Here is a 17,947-nt window from a genome sequence, read left to right as displayed (position 1 = left end):
CTCCAGCTATTTGTAATGTAAGAGTTCAGGCAGATCACAGCTAGGGAAGACATGACAAACCCAGCATCATGAGACTAATGCCTTGTGCCCCCTGAAGCCTGGATACGAGATAGAAGAAGAAATGGAGATTTATTCTGCATCTATGCATGAATTCAGAAGTGAAAAATGAGCTATAGAGAGGTTCAAGAAAATAGCCCAAGCATTTGGATGCAACACTGTGTTCTTAGCAGCGAAGCCGTTGCCTGAAACCCCAGAATGTTATCAGCCAGTGTTATAAAGTAATACTTCAGTGCAGAGCTGTTTTGAACAGTGTTGTCTAGCTTTGAATATGCAACAGTCTGAGAAATAGCAGCGGATAAAATAATTTAAAAAAACATGTCAGTTAAATATGTTGTTGATGCATTTAGGGTTAAAGCTGTGCTTAGGGAGGAACGTGTTTTTAAAGTGTTGTAAATCCCGACTGGAACCTGTCTGAAATGTGGAGGTAATCCAAATTGGCTTACACTCCGAGACTTAAGCTGCCCTCTGCGAGAAACTTCAAGAAATATGGAAGTGGGTTGTGCTGTAGATTTTCAAAACACCATGCTACTCATTCTGCAAGCCATTTAAGGCCAGCACTGCCAGAACTGTGCTCAAACACTGTTTTTCCATCTTCGCCTGATGTTTCTTTATGATTTACTTGACGCAGAGCAGGTTCATCCCCAGTCCTCGACTGTGGCCTCTGCACTGCATAAAAAACGATGAATGTTTTCCTGGTGCCGAGGATGATATCTGTAAATCCTCTGACTCAGCGTCACCCGTGGTGGATTTTACATCAAGCATCAGTCTGTTGTTGCAAATAGACTGTTCGTATGATTAATTAACAGTATTTTAAAAAAAAAAATATTTACAACGTGTATGGAGGTGGACAAGGAAGCAAATTGTTCTCTCATTTACAGACTGGTGGCCCAGAGGGGATGTGGATTGTTCTGAGGACATGTCATTAGTATAACAGATGACACACAGCATGTGATGTTATTCATACTTCAAGGACACTCCCTAAGCTCCACCACTTGTGGGTCCACAGTAGGAGATGGAGAATTTATGCTTGTCCCCGTGGCACTTGGAACTACATCTTAATCCTGACAAGGGACTTGCCATAAAACACTCTCTCTACACTGAAAGCAGGGGGAGACTTTACAGGAAAGGAGGCTGCTGAGGAGCACGGCGTTTGGCAGGCTTGTCTTTTAACACGCACTGCAGAGATGTCTGTTTTTAACATTTAAGTTATAAATAACACATGGAACTGCGCGAGGCCATTAATTGTCAGGGAAGGGAGGGAAAGAGATGTTGGCAAAATAAAAAAAAATCTCCCTCTGTTTTTATTGCATTGTGGTTCCTTCAGAAATGGCTCCGTTATTAACTGTATCGGACACCGATGGATTTGTGTGCATGTCCAAACAGAAGTGACCGGAGACATTCCCTGTGGTGTTAGCAGGCTCTCAAACTGCCACACAGTGGAACGAATTGACAATGAGCTGTGGCTCTTTTTGCTCATCTCTCAATATCTTGGTTTTGCTCTCTCAACTCAAACTCTCAGCTATCTATTCAAACGTGTCTTTTGAATGCCTCCAAATGCTACTAAGTCACAGGTCAGTCAGCCAATCCGTCGGCGGTCAATGTGTGTTTCATGCTCTTGGCTCAATGCGTTGAGCTCTTTGCAGGTGGTAATGAGCAGCCCCGGTGCCTGTGGAGTGGCAGGCCAAAGTGCTGTTACACGCTTGGTTCTGTGATGTTGTCATTGTTTGTATCCTAACAGAAAATTCCCCTCTTCACTTGAAACAGCCGCTAAATCCCATGCATATGTATTTCAAAGAAGCTCTGCCTTTAATCCCTGCAGTCCTCCCGCAATTAGCCGTTGAAGAAAGCAGCTAGTGCAGTACATGATCTAATAGGGGAAGCGGAGACAAACTAGAGGTCCTTTCATTCTTAGCTGCAGAGCATCTCCTGCTCGCAATGAGCTCTTTGGAACCCATCTCAAGGAGAGGTAGAGACACTCAAGTGAATTTGCCTCTTTTGAAGCCGCCGACCTGGGTCAACCTGTAATTCTGGCAGCTGGCCAGTTTCTCGTCTTTCCCCCTCATTCGCTCTGTCTGTCTCTGTCTTCCTTACCGATTTCCAAACAGCGCTTCCCCGAGAGCAGACTGTGTCTTTTGTTACCTTTATGAGGCGTAATTAAATGTGCACGGCGTGGCACAGTGTTTGAGCAGGAACCCCAGGCGTGCCATTAGCCAGATGTGGCTGCTCAATCCTTAATGATAGTGGAACAGAGGCGGAGGAGACAAGCCCAGGAGTCCTTCATCACGCCATCCCGAGGTGTCGTGTGGGCCTAATTGCCCCATCGTTTTGTGCACTATACGAGCCCCCGTGACACCTAGCTTCATGCATTCATTATGTAGTCTCCCACTGCTACTTTAGGCTGTGGTGTTCGTGTAAAACTGGAGGTGGGTGGTACACTGCAGCTAGGCTTTTAGCCAGCAAGTCTGATTCACGAGGGGAGTTCTTAACACCTTTGTTTTCAACATCGCATGCAAGAAGTTGGGTGATGTGCTGTGCAATGCAGTGCATTACACACTGGAATGTTTTACTGTCATGTACTGTCATCGTGCAAGGGGGATAAAAGACATATTTTTGTGTGCATCTGCAAGTGTAAGGATACTCAACCAAAGCTGTAAATCATTATTTGTTTTCAGCTTTGGTCCATTTAGTGTTTCTGGGATTGGTAGCGGCTGTTTGCAGTTCTCTGAATCTGTTTTAGTTGCTGAGAAATGACACAGATGTTCCTGAAAGATGGGGCAACCAGGACTGCTAAAAAGCCACTTTTATAGACAACAGCCTGCTTGTCTGTCTCTGCCTGGGGGCTTTGGAAGTTCTCAGGAATCAGACTGACAAACGCTGACTGATCGGCTCACATTTACAACAATTCCTTCCAGCCTTGCCTGGGATCTTACTATGGAGAGTTCTCATATTTCCTCCTAAGCTCTTTCACTTGCAGTGTATTAAAGCCCCCCATCCCACTTCAACGCTTTCCCCATCTTTTAATCCAGCCCGCATGTTTTTCCCCCTTAGTAAGCAGATTTGACTCGGGAGCTTTAATTAGATGCGTCTTCTTCGGGATGTGAATGTGTCGGGTGGTCCGCGCACAGCCTGGGGAGCGTTGGGTGGAAATGGGCCTACATACCAAACATACGGCACCCTCGCTGGAAAGCAGACCCCTTCGTTAGTGAGGAACTGACGAGCTGCCGCTCACATTTGCGTAATTAAAACAGCCACAGATTGTGGAACAGCTGTGCAATTTAGCACTGTGGCAACACCAGTGAGTCAAGAGAGACTCTGCAAACAGAGGACGGCTATTAAGTAGATTCATAGAGGACCTCACTCAGGCCTCATCCAAGCTTTCTCCAGTGGACAAACATAATATATATCTCCAGCTACTTGGCAGGATGGCGTGCAAATGTATTAAAATCACATTTTAAGGGTTTTTTAAATCACGTAAACAGTGGTTTCTACCATGTGTGACATGGTTGCAGAAAACGGTTTTGTTAGTCTGCAGTCATTCCTACACCTTTCTTCTGTTAAAGGCCATGCTGAACATTTATCTGTATCGATGCAGTCATACAAGAACTGCTGTGAGGTAGAAAAGAAAAGAAAGGAAAGCAAGGTCAATAGAGGGGTTTAACTTTCCATTCATGTCATGATTTCCTAGAAAAAGTTGAACATTTACAAGACAAAAAGCAGAATATTTTCTGAAACTAAAGTCATAAATTTCCAAGAAAAAAAACATCACTTCGCAAGGTTGGACCAACCTTGTCATGCCACAAAACTGTTAAGCATGCAATGCCATGAAGCAAATCTAAATCAATATGATTTTTTCCTCTGAATAGGCCTGATCCATGGCAGTGTCTCTTCAAAGTCCAGATGCTCATGATAATGTGGTGATTCTGGTCTAAAATCACGAGCATTTACTTAATGCTAAATCTAATTGCAAAGTAGGCTCTAACTTGATTAGGTTATCCACCATAGTCATAATACAGAGCATGGGGTGGGACGGGGTGGAGAGTATGTGCCCAGCTTGCAAACACTTTTTTCTTTTTTTGCTATAAATGTACTATTTCAGTCACCCTAAAATCTGAATCCTTTTCACAAATTCATGACTTACGAGCATCGCTTTGCTGTTTATTACCATTTACACGGCACTTCTTTTGATTCTTGTTGGTTTTTAACCTAAAATGACCCTTATATACTGTTGCAAATAGTCATTCCTCGACCTAGTTTACAATTGAGAGTCTGTAATTTTAAAAAGGGTTGCTTTCTTCTTTCTTTTTAGTGCCTGGCTTGGTCCCACAAAACTATGTGTGAGAAGTAATTAAAGCATCATGGTCTCCCTTTTGTTTCTTTTTTGATTATAGTTAATACATACCATTCTACCCTCCACTTTTATTTGCTTTGTTTTTTCTCCCCACTAATCCAAAGCATCTGGTTTTCGGTTTAACCATCAGAGGATGGTGAGACTGTGCAGAGGTGCATGCACTACACATGCAGTTTAAGCTCGAGTATTCCTCTGTTGGATGATGTTTGATAAAAAGACACTAACGTTCGGGCATGTTTAGCTTTCTTTCAAGCTGTAAGCATTTTATAGCGACAACTCAAAGATAGTCATTTGCAGAGTAGTTTAGTTAACACGAGAGCGATTTCAGTCGGTCCCGTTTGTGTTAGATCAAGTCAAATTTCCAACGGTAATTTTTTTGCACGTCTAAAGAAAAGTAGTAATATAGAGCTGTGTAGCTAAGTGTGAGCCTTGTAGGGTTCAGCCCTCTTGCCTTTCCTCTCTCGCCTATCAAGTGTCAGTGACAGTGACATGCCTAGGGCTGTCAGCAGGCCATGTCCTGGCTCCGTGCTCCGTCAGAGAGTGAATGGAGAGAGCCCAGGGAACTTGTTAAATTTCTGCTAAGCTAGGCTATGCTGACTTTGACAGGAGACATTTCCTTCCAATCTCCTCGGGTCCTCTGCCGACATCATCAACCACATCTCAGTGAGTGAACAGGGCAATGGAGACGATGCAACGATAATAATGTGAAAAATGTCTATCTGCAGTAATGCCAGGTGAAGACAAACGGACAGGCAAGCGGCCAGCCTCTGCAATGTATTCTGGGAGACTGGGCCAAGCCCCTGTGGGGCTGTCATTTATTTATCTATGTGAAGTGTCTTGAGAGGTGAGGAGAGGAGAGATGGCAGAGGCTTCGCTCTGGCCTTCTCTTGAGGGATAGGAAATATAATTGGCCTGCTCTCACTCTTGGCTATGGCACCAATCAGACATTTCTCCCTCCCTCTCTAACCCACCCACCTTGCTCGCAGACATAGCTGAGGAGATGAGGCAGTGCTGGCCTTTCAGGCCCTGAGCAGGGACGACCCCAAACGAGACTTGTCACTTGTGCTTACAGTGGCATTTATTTGATCGGAGGAGGTTGTTTTTTTTCTCCCTTCCCTTCCCCCAGCCTTTTTCTCTGCATTCTTCCACTGCCTCTGTCTTTGGCTGGGGTTGTAATACTGAAAAACTAAATGCAGCTTGGCTGGGGTTACCCACAACTGCTGCTGTGCAAAGCAAATGACTTTGCTGTGAGGGACAGGCCACCTGTTAGTGACAGGGCGGGGGCTGAGTTGATAGAACAAGTGTCACTGTCAGACAAACAGGCTAAAATCTGTCACAGCAGGAGAGGGAAGGAGACAACAGAACGGCTCCCACTGACCCTTCTTCTGCCCGTTTTCTTCTACTATGACCAATCAGTGTGGAAGCATTGCTATGCTAGCAAAAGCTGCTAGTATATTTTTTCTGGATAATCAAACCGGACGATTTCATGCTCGTGTTTTGTTTGATATTGCGAGCACATGTGTGTGTTTGTGTTCCTTTAATAAGAAGCAAGGGGTGTCACAGTAGTTGATGGTGTAGATGGAGCAGTGAGGCTTGTGAGCACATCTGTTTTAGCCTCTCTAATTGTGTGTGGAGGCATCGATCTGCGGTGGGTGCCAGGGCAGCGTACCAGAAGATCTTGCCTCCTTACACTGGCTTCCTGCCAGGCTCCTGTCAGCCTTGGATGTGGGTGACGGCTTGGGCAAGGATCTCAGTGTTCAGAGACCCGTTACAGGTGTGCAACAGAGCGTGCTAAGTCTCCAATTACATGTTGTTGGGTGGCACGAGATGCCATGCGGGTTCACAAGGCCAGTTGGGAGCCCCTGTGGCAATGCACCTGAGCATGTTTAAAAAACGTTAACACTACAAACCAGTGTCCCCCCTAGGCGGACTGCTTTTTGATGCACTTATCTTTTTGAAGATAAATCTATCATTTAACATGGATTAACATATTTTGGGAATCTTATACAGCAACTGAAGAGTTGCCTTCAATAACTGCAAGCAGTGATAGGATAAAGACTGGAAACACTAAATGTGGCTGGCACTCGTGTGCACCTGCAACAGCCTGTGTTTCTTTAACAATGGCGATGAGTGTGATGGGAAGTAACAAGAACAGCTTTTGTCAGGCGTGACTTGAGATGACACCCCACATCCCTCATCTTCCTACTTTGCCCAGTCTCAAAGCTTTGACTCAATCTCTTGACACACAAGTGCAAGAAAAAAAGATGTGCTTATGTTTTTTTTTTCTTTCCTGCTCAGTGTGTCATCTGGCATCTTCTGGCTATTATGTTCACATTCAATTGCATCTCTGTTTACGTTGGCTTCTACAGTTCAACCACATGCATCTTTACCGCTGACAGACATGAAATGCAAACACCGTTTTTTTCTTTTCTTCTCTGCTGAATGAATAGCATTCAGTATAAAGGCCTAGGAGCCTGGACCAGCTAATCCAAGGATTCTCTCAAATGTGAGAAAAGGCTGCTTAAGCACACAAGCTGGTGCCTTGACTTCATCTGTTTGCGTATCTCTTAATCAAATACAGGCAGAAGGCACCTGAGCCAGGCTGAGTGCTTCTGGACATGCAAATGTTGAAAGTAAGTCGAAGGAAATAGAGGGTTGCCATAGAATTACAGGAGGAAAAAAACAAACAAGTTTTTAAAGATAACAAAAGGTTTTGCACAGCTTAAGCTAGAAGAGGCTTCCTTTTGTAAGTGCAGACAACTCGACATTGAAGAGGCATTTTACAGTGAGATCGTCAGGTTTGTTTTATTGACATCAGACTGGTTTGTTAAAGCGATCCAGCACTGTGGTAATGACCTTTTAAACCTTGCTTCTTCCCATACACTGCAAAAAAATCAAAAATCAATTCAGTGCACTATGAACACAAACTTTAATAATGTCACTGGAGCCAACACTGGAAATGAAAATGCCCTGCCTCTGCATTTAACATGGTATTCTTTTTATGACTCTTTTTTCCCAGTCATACACAAGGAAAACATAGCTTTTAACAAGCACTAAGATATTCATCGTCGCCATCGCGAACAAGCCTAGAAAAGGGTATCAGTGCTCTGGGGAACATGCTTTGCCTGTTGGGGTTTTTTTGTGCACTTGAATAATTTAAGGAGTTGCATGTAAGACAAAGATGCATTCACTTGCTTCATTATATTTTAATCCAGAGCAAATGATGCTCCACGTACACTTGGCATGGCCAACGATGTTTAGCAGCCTTGTCTTCAGTGACTGCTCATAAATCTGTTCCAGCGGTGCAAAGAAATTTGAATGCATCTTCCTCACGCTGCCTTTTTTCCTCTTCTGTCCAGGAGTTTGTATTCAGATAGATTCTAGATCAAATCCTTCTGTCCTCAGGTGCCACGCTTTACTTGGAGATTAATACAACTGGGATTTACAGAGTTCTCCAAGGCTCCTAAAAGAGCAGGCAATTACAAAATGTTAGCGTTGTATCGTTGTGCAGTTGATTCAAATACAGCCGGTGGTGAGTTCCTAGTAATTAACTGAATGTAGAAGGGTGCCCTCAGATGACTGCTACTGTGAATTGGTGCTATACAAATAAAAGTGGAATTGAACTGAATCATAAGGTTAATAAAGCTGACCTTGAGTCCAGTATTGATGGGTTGTTATTGGTCTGGACATGACAGTATAACCCACAATGACCATAAATCAATGCATATCATTATCGTTTCACACACAGCGGCAGAAAGCAACGATAACTGAAATTAAAAAGCACCACAAACACGATCGCTGTCAAGGTCGCCTCAGAGTGTGGCGTGTTCAAACGCTGTCACACAGTAAGTGTCAAGTTTAAAGCCATAAGCTCTCCCACAAGATCTCTGCAGTTGTCGCGTTGGTGTTAAACTAGCTTTTGCTGGATTCTCAAATGGTACACAGCTCACTCGCCACCTCCTCCATCATTTCTTCCCTTCCACAGCAAAGCTCCTGGCATGCCCCACTGATATCTCATGATGGTTATTTATACACTCCCACCATCCCCACATTAAGTCACACATCTGGACTGTCGGTGACAGAAAAGCTCGAGCGCTATGCCATGAAAGAGATGTAAGGGGGGCAGAGAATTTATAGCTTAGTTTAGGCCCACACTTTTCCATATTAAAGACTCAGGAGACGCCTGAATCAAAACCCTGTATACGGTTAAGAAGCAGTGGTGTTTAAAAGAAACAGCAACATCAAAGTGTAAAGGATTCAGGGCTGTGACAAAGCAGTGGGTGTACTGTGGGCTGCTGGGGTCTATGTGCTATATTAAATTCCCCTTATATCCTCAGAACACAGCAGTCCAGTAGCAACAAACCTCATCTACTGCTTATATACTAGATGGTAAATCCAATAGCAGCTTCACCTCTCTTTGTTTGCTAATGAAATTAAAGTCTGTCCCTGTCAAAAGTCACTTTAACCCTTAACAGACAACACTGGCATTCTCCTCCCTTTATAAGGCCAGCTGAGCGGTGAAGGCATTTCTGAAGGTGACTGCCTGGGCGTTAGGTGTCCTGTCCCCCCTTCTGGTAAAGCCTCAGGGAACAGCTTGGGTTACATCTGCCTGAAACCTGAGGCCCGATGTCTGCATCAAAAGTAAATTCCACTTAACTTGCCACATCCCCTTCCAATATGACCTGGGGGCTTAGGTGGCCTGAGACTACTTTATATAGCGCATACCATGTTTGTTTGTGCTAGCTTGGGAAGATAGTGTGCCTTAAAGTGAGACGGTAGAGTTTTCCACTCCACCACTTGCTGTCCCCTGCCCGAGTCCCACTTCATCCCCTGCAGGGCAAGTGGTTGTATTGATCTTGATCCCGAGCACGGTCAGCTTTCGTGGTGGCAGATGACACGAGAACGATGCCGAGATACATTTCTAAATTCTCTTTTACGAGCGAGTCGCCGTTATCAAACCCCTCTGCGAAACACCGAATTGCGAGCTATAAGTGTCGTGCTAAAGGTCACAGGGTTACAAGCATATAGCATGTTAACAGTGTAGGGTTAAGGAAGCTCTGTGGGATGCAGCGTAGAGGCTGGCGAGCGGAGCCTAGATCCCCCATAGTTTTCCTAGGCGAGAGTCGGCATTACACTCCCACTGGTATTAGAACAATATTTATTTGTGTTAGACGGGAGGTGATTCATATTACTCAAAATCACTGGCATAGTACGACTGAGATCTGCCTTTTGCTGCGCATTTTTTCCTCTCATTAAAGGTGTCCGTGCCCAGAGGAGCAAACCAAACCTACCACACATTTACATGTAGTGCCAGCTCTGCCTTTTCTTCTTTTCTGTGGTGCTGTCTTTTGCTGCAGAAGAAATTCACCATGTGTGGGTTGAGGCAATGGAAAGGGTCACAGCTTTTTTATCGCTGCATTATTTAAGATCCTGCCGAGTTTGGTTTTTTTTTCCTCTTAGCAAATTCGAGTCAAAAGCGCACTGCAATCTTAAGAAGGAGGAAAAAAGGAAGAGTGTAACTTGTGTAGCCCGAGGTGTGCTATGACTCACCTAGACATTGTTCAGATGGAGTGAAAAAAAAAGAGTTCAATAGGAGTTTCTATTGAGCAGTGCTTAAAGCCACCTTTCTCTTAACAAGCTGCAGTGAGAGGTGGTTTGCCTACCAAGCTTGCCTGCAGCTCTCCGCAGGGCGATTATGTCACGGCGGGCCAGTCAGAATGATGTGTATCTCTCTGTTAGAAGGCAGCTCTACTGCAGCAGAGGCTCTGACTAGGAATATTATTATTATCTCCTCCAGGATCCTCTCCACAGCAACAACGGTGCCGCATTGTGAGAGCTCTGGAGAAAGCTGTTTTTGAAATAATCCGCCTGTCTGTTATCCTGCCTCTCAGACAATAACATCCAGAAAGGCTTTTTTACTTTCCACCACCCACGCTGACAATGGTGTAAAGGCTTTACAACAAAGGGATGATGTGGATATGGGGAGAGTGAGTTTCCGTGTCCTTTCCTATCATACCTTCTCGCAGCCGCCCAGAGGGAGCCAGGATTTGGTTGTGGCTGTTGACCAGCCAATCAGGGAGCAGTGAGCCATGTCTTAAAGGGCTATCTGCCATCTCTGCTGCCGAGAAGCCCGGAGAGCCAAGAGAAGTCATCAGGTGCTCAGATCCATATCAGGGCCAGGGAGTAATGACGAACAGCCCCCTGATTCCGCTGGGAGATTACCTGGCTTCTTATCGCTGCTGGCACACATTCTGACATTAAAAAGGAAAGGAGGCCACGCTCTTTTCACAGTCAGCTGCGCCGCACCGAACAGAACTATCGCTATCTCCTGCTTTTGTTTTACGTCACCCATTGTCCTTATCTCTTTCTTTCCCCATGCCCGCGGTTTTAAGCAGAACTTAACCCCCAGCCCGACCAGTGATCGAACCGCACATGCTTTTAAACGACTGAGCTCAGATGCTGGTTGTGCATTAATTGAGTTAAATGGATTGCGATGGTCGAGATGATTTGTCTGTCTGCTTTTATTGCTGCAATTTAGACTGTGCCTCATTGCATTATGCCACTTAATGAGAGCCCTTAGCAGCTGTTTTGTCTCTGCTGGTATTAACATGCGCAGGTTCACTTAACAGGAGAAAGTGGGAATGTGTTAGCCCTAATTTCCTGCAATTTGTAGCCGTTAATCAACCAAAGGCACTTTTATAAATGGAATTTCTCTACTTTTTATTCCATACCTGTTTCTCATATCCTTTCTGTGCCTCTGTGGGGTTGAGATAGTGATTTGTGACCTCCCCGATTCCTATACCTCACCACCACCAGCACCACCTCCATCCTTTAGTTGGAGCAGGTCTGGATCTTCTCTAGTGAAATATGCCTCATCCCTTTTCCTTCATTTCTCCTTATCTGGTTAGTGCTGGCTGTGGGCCCGCTGCAGCGTTGATTTGTGACCCTTTCCGTCTACAGCGGCAAGAGGCTTTAATGCAATGCGTGCCTCTTCCCTTCTCCCTACTGATGAAACGGACCTCTGCATTCCCCTGATAGATTGCTAATTTGTATACTAAACTGACAGGCAGCGGTGATAAGGGCTAGCAACTGCTACGCAGCCAGGGAGGGAGGATAGGTAGTGTGGGGTGCAGTAAGTGAGACGAAGGGTAATATTTTACACAAAGCCCAAGCCCCCCTGCTCTCTCTGCATTCATTTTCCTGCTTCTGTTGCTAGGGGGAGAGGGAGCAGGAGCTTTTCAACCCTGGCTCTCTGTCACACACGCACACACACACACGCACACACACACACGCACACACACATGTTACATGTTAAAATGGCACTCGGGGCCAAGCATAAAGAGGTTTGCGTGTGTTTTGCATGTGTGCGAGGGGAGGCCACTCCATTCTCCACAGCCACTACGGAATTCATTATCATCTTAATGATGCTCCATTTGAGGCGAGTATCTGTCGGTTGACAGTTGCGTGGGACGTTTCTTCTCTCTTCGCCATATATCTCATCATGCTCGCTGGGGGTTTGCAGTCTTGCTGGCCCACACCTGTTCTGACAAGCAGGCGGCGGTGAGAGTGGTGGGTAGAAATTGAAGGTAAGGTAGATGTTCTCTGCCCAGGGAATGCAAAGCATCGCTACGACTTATAATAAACGACCGCTCGGGAGGTCATTAAGTTTCTGGAACAGCGCGAGGACAAATGCAGGCGAGATAATTAATTTGGTGTCTCCCATTGCAGCCAGGGAGCTGTAGGCCCACTGTGCATGTCTAATGCGGCATTTATTGCAAAGGTAGCATTAGCGGGTGTCTAGGGTGAAAAGGTGGCAGTAACTGAGGACCCTGAGTGGGTGCTGATAGCAGTCTTAATTGAAGCACTATGCTACTCCCATATGAAGGGAAAAACGGACCCCTTATTGTGTCTTGCTTGTGCGTTTTTGTTGTTTTTGTACAGATACACTTCTCAATGTAGGTGTTCCACATTGTGTTCTCTATATACAGTGGGGCAAAAAAGTATTTAGTCAGCCACCGATTGTGCAAGTTCCCCCACTTAAAATGAAGACAGAGGTCAGTAATTTGCACCAGAGGTACACTTCAACTGTGAGAGACAGAATGTGAAAAAAAAATCCATGAATTCACATGGTAGGATTTGTAAAGAATTTATTCGTAAATCAGGGTGGAAAATAAGCATTTGGTCACCTCAAACAAGGAAAATCTCTGGCTCTCACAGACCTGTAACGTCTTCTGTAAGACGCTTTTCTGTCCCCCACTCGTTACCTGTATGAATGGAACCTGTTTGAACTCATCATCTGTATAAAAGACACCTGTCCACAGCCTCAAACAGTCAGACTCCAAACTCCGCCATGGCCAAGACCAAAGAGCTTTCGAAGGACACCAGGAAAAGTATTGTAGACCTGCACCAGACTGGGAAGAGTGAATCTACAATAGGCAAGCAGCTTGGAGTGAAAAAATCAACTGTGGGAGCAATCATCAGAAAATGGAAGACATACAAGACCACTGATAATCTCCTTCGATCTGGGGCTCCACGCAAGATCTCATCCCGTGGGGTCAAAATGATCATGAGAACGGTGAGCAAAGATCCCAGAACCACACGGGGGGACCTGGTGAATGACCTGCAGAGAGCTGGGACCAAAGTAACAAAGGTCACCATCAGTAACACACTACAACGGCAGGGAATCAAATCCCGCAGTGCCAGACGTGTTCCGCTGCTGAAGCCAGTGCATGTCCAGGCCCGTCTGAAGTTTGCCAGAGAGCACATGGATGATACAGCAGAGGATTGGGAGAATGTCATGTGGTCAGATGAAACCAAAGTAGAACTTTTTGGTATAAACTCAACTCGTCGTGTTTGGAGGAAGAAGAATACTGAGTTGCATCCCAAGAACACCATACCTACTGTGAAGCATGGGGGTGGAAACATCATGCTATGGGGCTGTTTTTCTGCCAAGGGGACAGGACGACTGATCCGTGTTAAGGACAGAATGAATGGGGCCATGTATCGTGAGATTTTGAGCCAAAACCTCCTTCCATCAGTGAGAACTTTGAAGATGAAACGAGGCTGGGTCTTCCAACATGACAATGATCCAAAACACACCGCCCGGGCAACAAAGGAGTGGCTCCGTAAGAAGCATTTGAAAGTCCTGGAGTGGCCTAGCCAGTCTCCAGACCTCAACCCCATAGAAAATCTGTGGCGGGAGTTGAAAGTCCGTGTTGCTCGGCGACAGCCCCAAAACATCACTGCTCTCGAGAAGATCTGCATGGAGGAATGGGCCAAAATACCAGCTACTGTGTGTGCAAACCTGGTAAAGACCTATAGTAATCGTTTGACCTCTGTTATTGCCAACAAAGGTTATGTTACAAAGTATTGAGTTGTATTTTTGTTATTGACCAAATACTTATTTTCCACCCTGATTTACGAATAAATTCTTTACAAATCCTACCATGTGGATTCATGGATTTTTTTTTCACATTCTGTCTCTCACAGTTGAAGTGTACCTCTGGTGCAAATTACTGACCTCTGTCATCATTTTAGGTGGGGGAACTTGCACAATCGATGGCCGACTAAATACTTTTTTGCCCCACTGTATATGTATTTATAAGGGTTTCAAATTACTGTAATTGCGTGTTAAAACAGTAACACGGGTGGCCATCTCCCAGATCAACAACAACAAGGACAAAACATGGACCTGTACTTTGAAAGGAGACACAGCTTCAGGTGACAGTGAGTGGAAAATTGGAAGAGAGGGCAGTGAAGGAGGAATCTGACATTGATGAAACACCAAGCAGTGAAGCAAATTAACACTGTGTGTACGTGGGTGTTGGAGGGGGGCGCAGTAAGTGTGGATTCACGGTCAGACAGGTTCAGCCGGGGTAATCGAGAGCCTGATCGTCCATCTCAGGATACACGTCCTTTTTGCGCACTTCACTTCTCGGGGTAGGTGGGCTTCCTGTTCACTTTCATGCTACCGATAGGTCTTTCAGCGGCACGTCACACCAGTGCAGCACAAAGCAGCTGTGTACTCCTACACTGGAACATCAAGTGTCTTTGCCTCCACTAAGACATTTGACCCACTCATCCTGCCAGTCAGGGGAGGACGGACAATATGATGCGCTGTGTTTGCTTCCTCCGCTCTATTACCCATGATTATGTAGGACAACATTCCTGCTAGCTGCAGCACAGGCACACGCTCAGTTGGTATCCATGGTATTCCTGTACGTGTCAGTTGATCGTCTTTTGGTGCTGCCCATTAAATTGTTTCTCTCTTATTGAGCTGTCAATCAAATTACAACAGTCACCTTTTCAATTAGGAAAAATGTCATTTTGCAAACTTGTTTGGAGTATATATACGCGCTTAGATTAGCCACCTCTGTGCTTGTCCTACGACGGTCTGTCAGGAACATAGTACGTGCCAAATGACTCAGAACTAAATTGTAATTATAGTCTTTACAGGCGTGAGCCCACCACAAAGCCTACTAACAGGTTTCTTTGTTTTCACACCACAGCTGTTGTGATAGCTTTGCCAGCTTGTTTAAAAATTATTTCTCTGCAGGGAGGGGAAGGGTTGCTCCTCCTTCATGAGAACAGAACAGGAGGAGCCCATATTAGGAATCTGCTTGTATTTAGTCTGGGTTTACCTAACCTTTGGCTGTAAGATTTCACCCTGTTTGGACGTCATTTGTTCTGGCTCCAAGGAGTGCAGGGCACACAACAGCAGCTGTAAGATCAAAGGTAGCTGGAGGCCGAGGGATCGTTTGATAAAAAGTACGAGGGGGGGTGTCTGGTGGATGGGGGAGAGAAACTGGTCTCTCAGCAGTCTTTACTAAATGAGGTTAATTGAATCTGGGTAATTGCTGACCTTCCTGTCTCAGTGAAATTACAGCCTTAACTGATCAATGCTTTTCATAAATTTATGCCTCAAGGTCGTTCAGCTGATTATACTGCCCTCCCTTACTGCCCACGTTGCCTCGCTCAGTTGGCCCATTGTGCGAAAAATTAAGCAGGGAAGCGTTTCAACACAAAAAGAGTGCAATTATGCTCGTTTCAGATTTTCCAAATTAATTAGCTTGCTGTGTTTTTAAGTAAAGGGAGCGTGGACGTGGAACATTTTCAAAGATTATTCCTCCTCGCTTCTTTGCTGTGAAAGCAAATGCGTTTGGCTTTGCAGGAAATGTCCTGCTCTCCTTCTGCTACTCTGCAATTATCTGGAGATTTATGCAGTCAATAAGTCACTGGTGTTCGGGGAAGTTGGGGACTTTTTAAAACAAACAGCAGTGTAATTTGTAATTTGGCATTCCCTAAATCTGGGAATTATGGTTCTCCATGTGGCTCTTTAGGGAGTTAGCACTCTGATGGTGGGTTTACTGGCCAAGCTCCCTCCCTGGACTCCTTCTTTTTCTTCTCCCTCTTGTTCCTTTTTACGCCTGCCGAGGAAACGGGAGGATTTCACAGCTGCTGAGAGCTGGGCCCTGGCTGGGCCCTATGACCTCCTTCTTGCTTACCCCCTCCCTCCCTGAGTCTCGCTCCCTTTTTTCTCCAGCTCTCCAGCAGTCTCTTTCCTCAGGGAGCTCTTGTGTGGCTCAGAGGAAGCTGAATCATAAAGCATGGCTAATGAATAGAATAGGGAAGGAAAGCTGAGGCCTGCTGACGGCCCTCCAGAGAGGAGGCCAGGCCCCTGAAGCCCGAGGCTCAAATAGCAGACGGTCCCCACAAAGGTCAGGCTTCCTGCGGCCCGCTCCAAGGGCTTTTAGCTCCCAGGCAATGTGGCTTGAATTTCCCCCATTATTTTTTAAATGGTTAAATTTCCCCGTTTCCTTTGCAAAACCTGGCCTCTGCTCCTCTTTCTGTTTTTCATTGTCTCTCCCATTCTCTCTATATATATATTTCCCCTCTGTCTCATCTTTCTCCATCTGTTTTTAATGGCACCCAGTGTTGCCTCAACAAAGAGAGTGTGAAGAATTTGTTATACATGACCTCTGTACACCACAACCGCAGGCAACTCAGACTGCCAGCAGCACAGCCCCGTGAAAAAATGTCAACGTGACCAGCGAAACCCAGAAAGTTCTGTAAAAACAACAGCTAGCAACATCAGGGCTCTGCTTTGACATGCCTTTTTAAGAAGTGCTCTTTGCAAGCCGGCCTTGTAATTGTGGATTATACAACGGACTCATGCAGACTTGGCAGGTGCAAAACACAGCATTAAAGTCTAAATATTGGTTGTTGATGTTACTTGGAATACATTTGCACTATAAAACAGCTCACTGCACAGTGAAAACAGCCAGATTAGGAATAAGGAGATCTTGGCACGTGAAGAACAAGCGTTTTCTGTTCTCTTTCTCATGAACGTGTTATGTCTGTCTAGCTGTCTGGAGAACCACTCTGGTCATAACAATTGCTTCAACTGTTACGCCGAGTTATGGCATTACCTACCCTGTCTTTTCTGGTTTTGTGACCCTGTGCCACACTAAGCGAGTCCTCGAGCCAACTCCCGTGTCCATTTGACAAGCTTCATTTCATTCTGAGCCCATATTTTTCTTCCAGGGCCTCCAGGGCAGCGATTCAAGGCTGAGGTTGTGCTGTTGCAGCGCTGAGGCTTGGTACTGGAGCGTTTAATGTCGTCCAAAGCTAACAAAGAGCCTGTGTTGTAGGCTGGCGCCCTGGTTCTGGGAGACTGAAAGAGGGCAATGCACAACACTCTGTCTTTCCTCTATAGTCTTTCACCTTGTCTACTGTAAGAGGAAACAGGAAATATTGCAGTTCAGCTGAGTGTTCGCCCTCCTTTGAATGTTCCACCCACTGAGACTGAAGAGCTGTTATTGACCTTTTCTTACAACGTCTGCTTGAGGTTATTGAACTACCCAAAATTCGCCAGTTGTCTTCCTATAAGCGCTGCAGTTAATTATTAGCGTAACTGAGACAGTTGCAATTGTTGCTGTCTAATTGTTGCTGAGGTGTTGAAGAATTTAATAAATGCCTAATGTGTCCTCGATTCAAGCCTAATAGTGCTGACATAACATCACTGGCTTAGAGCAAATCTTGTGTTGTTTAATCATTTTAAATGTGTCTGGCAGATGCAATCGTTCAGAGGCACTTTGTGGCATCTTCCCTTTAGGTTCAATACCTGCATTTTGTTGAGTGTTGAGCTGAGGCATCAAGCGCAGACATGCAAACATTGTTCTGAACAGTAACACAGTGGCAGCCGAGGAGAAATTGGGAGAAGAGGATGTCCTCAAAACACTTGTGAAGTACTAACAGGGATGCCAAGGACAGCCATCTGTGTTTACAAAATCATTTGCTTTCTCTTTCTGTCTCTGTCTCTCTTGTACTCACTCTGATTCACTGTTCATTCTTTACATATGCTCCCTTTGTGCCGCATAAAATACAAGCATGGCAGTTAAGGACACTCGGGCCCTTTGGGTGGAACATATGTTCAGCTTTTGCAGCTTTTTACAAGTCGGCAGATCCCAGATGAGAGCAGCTAAAGCAAAGGGAAATAGTGGCTTTAAACAAAGCCCCTATATGGGCTGCTGTTACAGG

At 45.3% G+C, this 17,947-nt stretch overlaps 1 protein-coding gene across 9 annotated transcripts in view; it reads left to right on the top strand.

Moving 5' to 3' along the window:
- fbrsl1 (fibrosin-like 1) overlaps positions 1-17,947 on the top strand; it is a 288,815-nt gene that overhangs the window by 236,162 nt on the left and 34,706 nt on the right. The gene's annotated exons all lie outside the window — the stretch shown is intronic.

This window comes from Mchenga conophoros, linkage group LG12 (assembly GCF_057382185.1).
Source record: "Mchenga conophoros isolate Kocher_MC1m ecotype Shallow Benthic linkage group LG12, M_conophoros_male_GT1.1, whole genome shotgun sequence".
Lineage (NCBI taxonomy): Eukaryota > Metazoa > Chordata > Actinopteri > Cichliformes > Cichlidae > Mchenga > Mchenga conophoros.
Note: the sequence above shows the minus strand (reverse complement) of the source record. Positions and strands in the feature narration are given on the sequence as shown.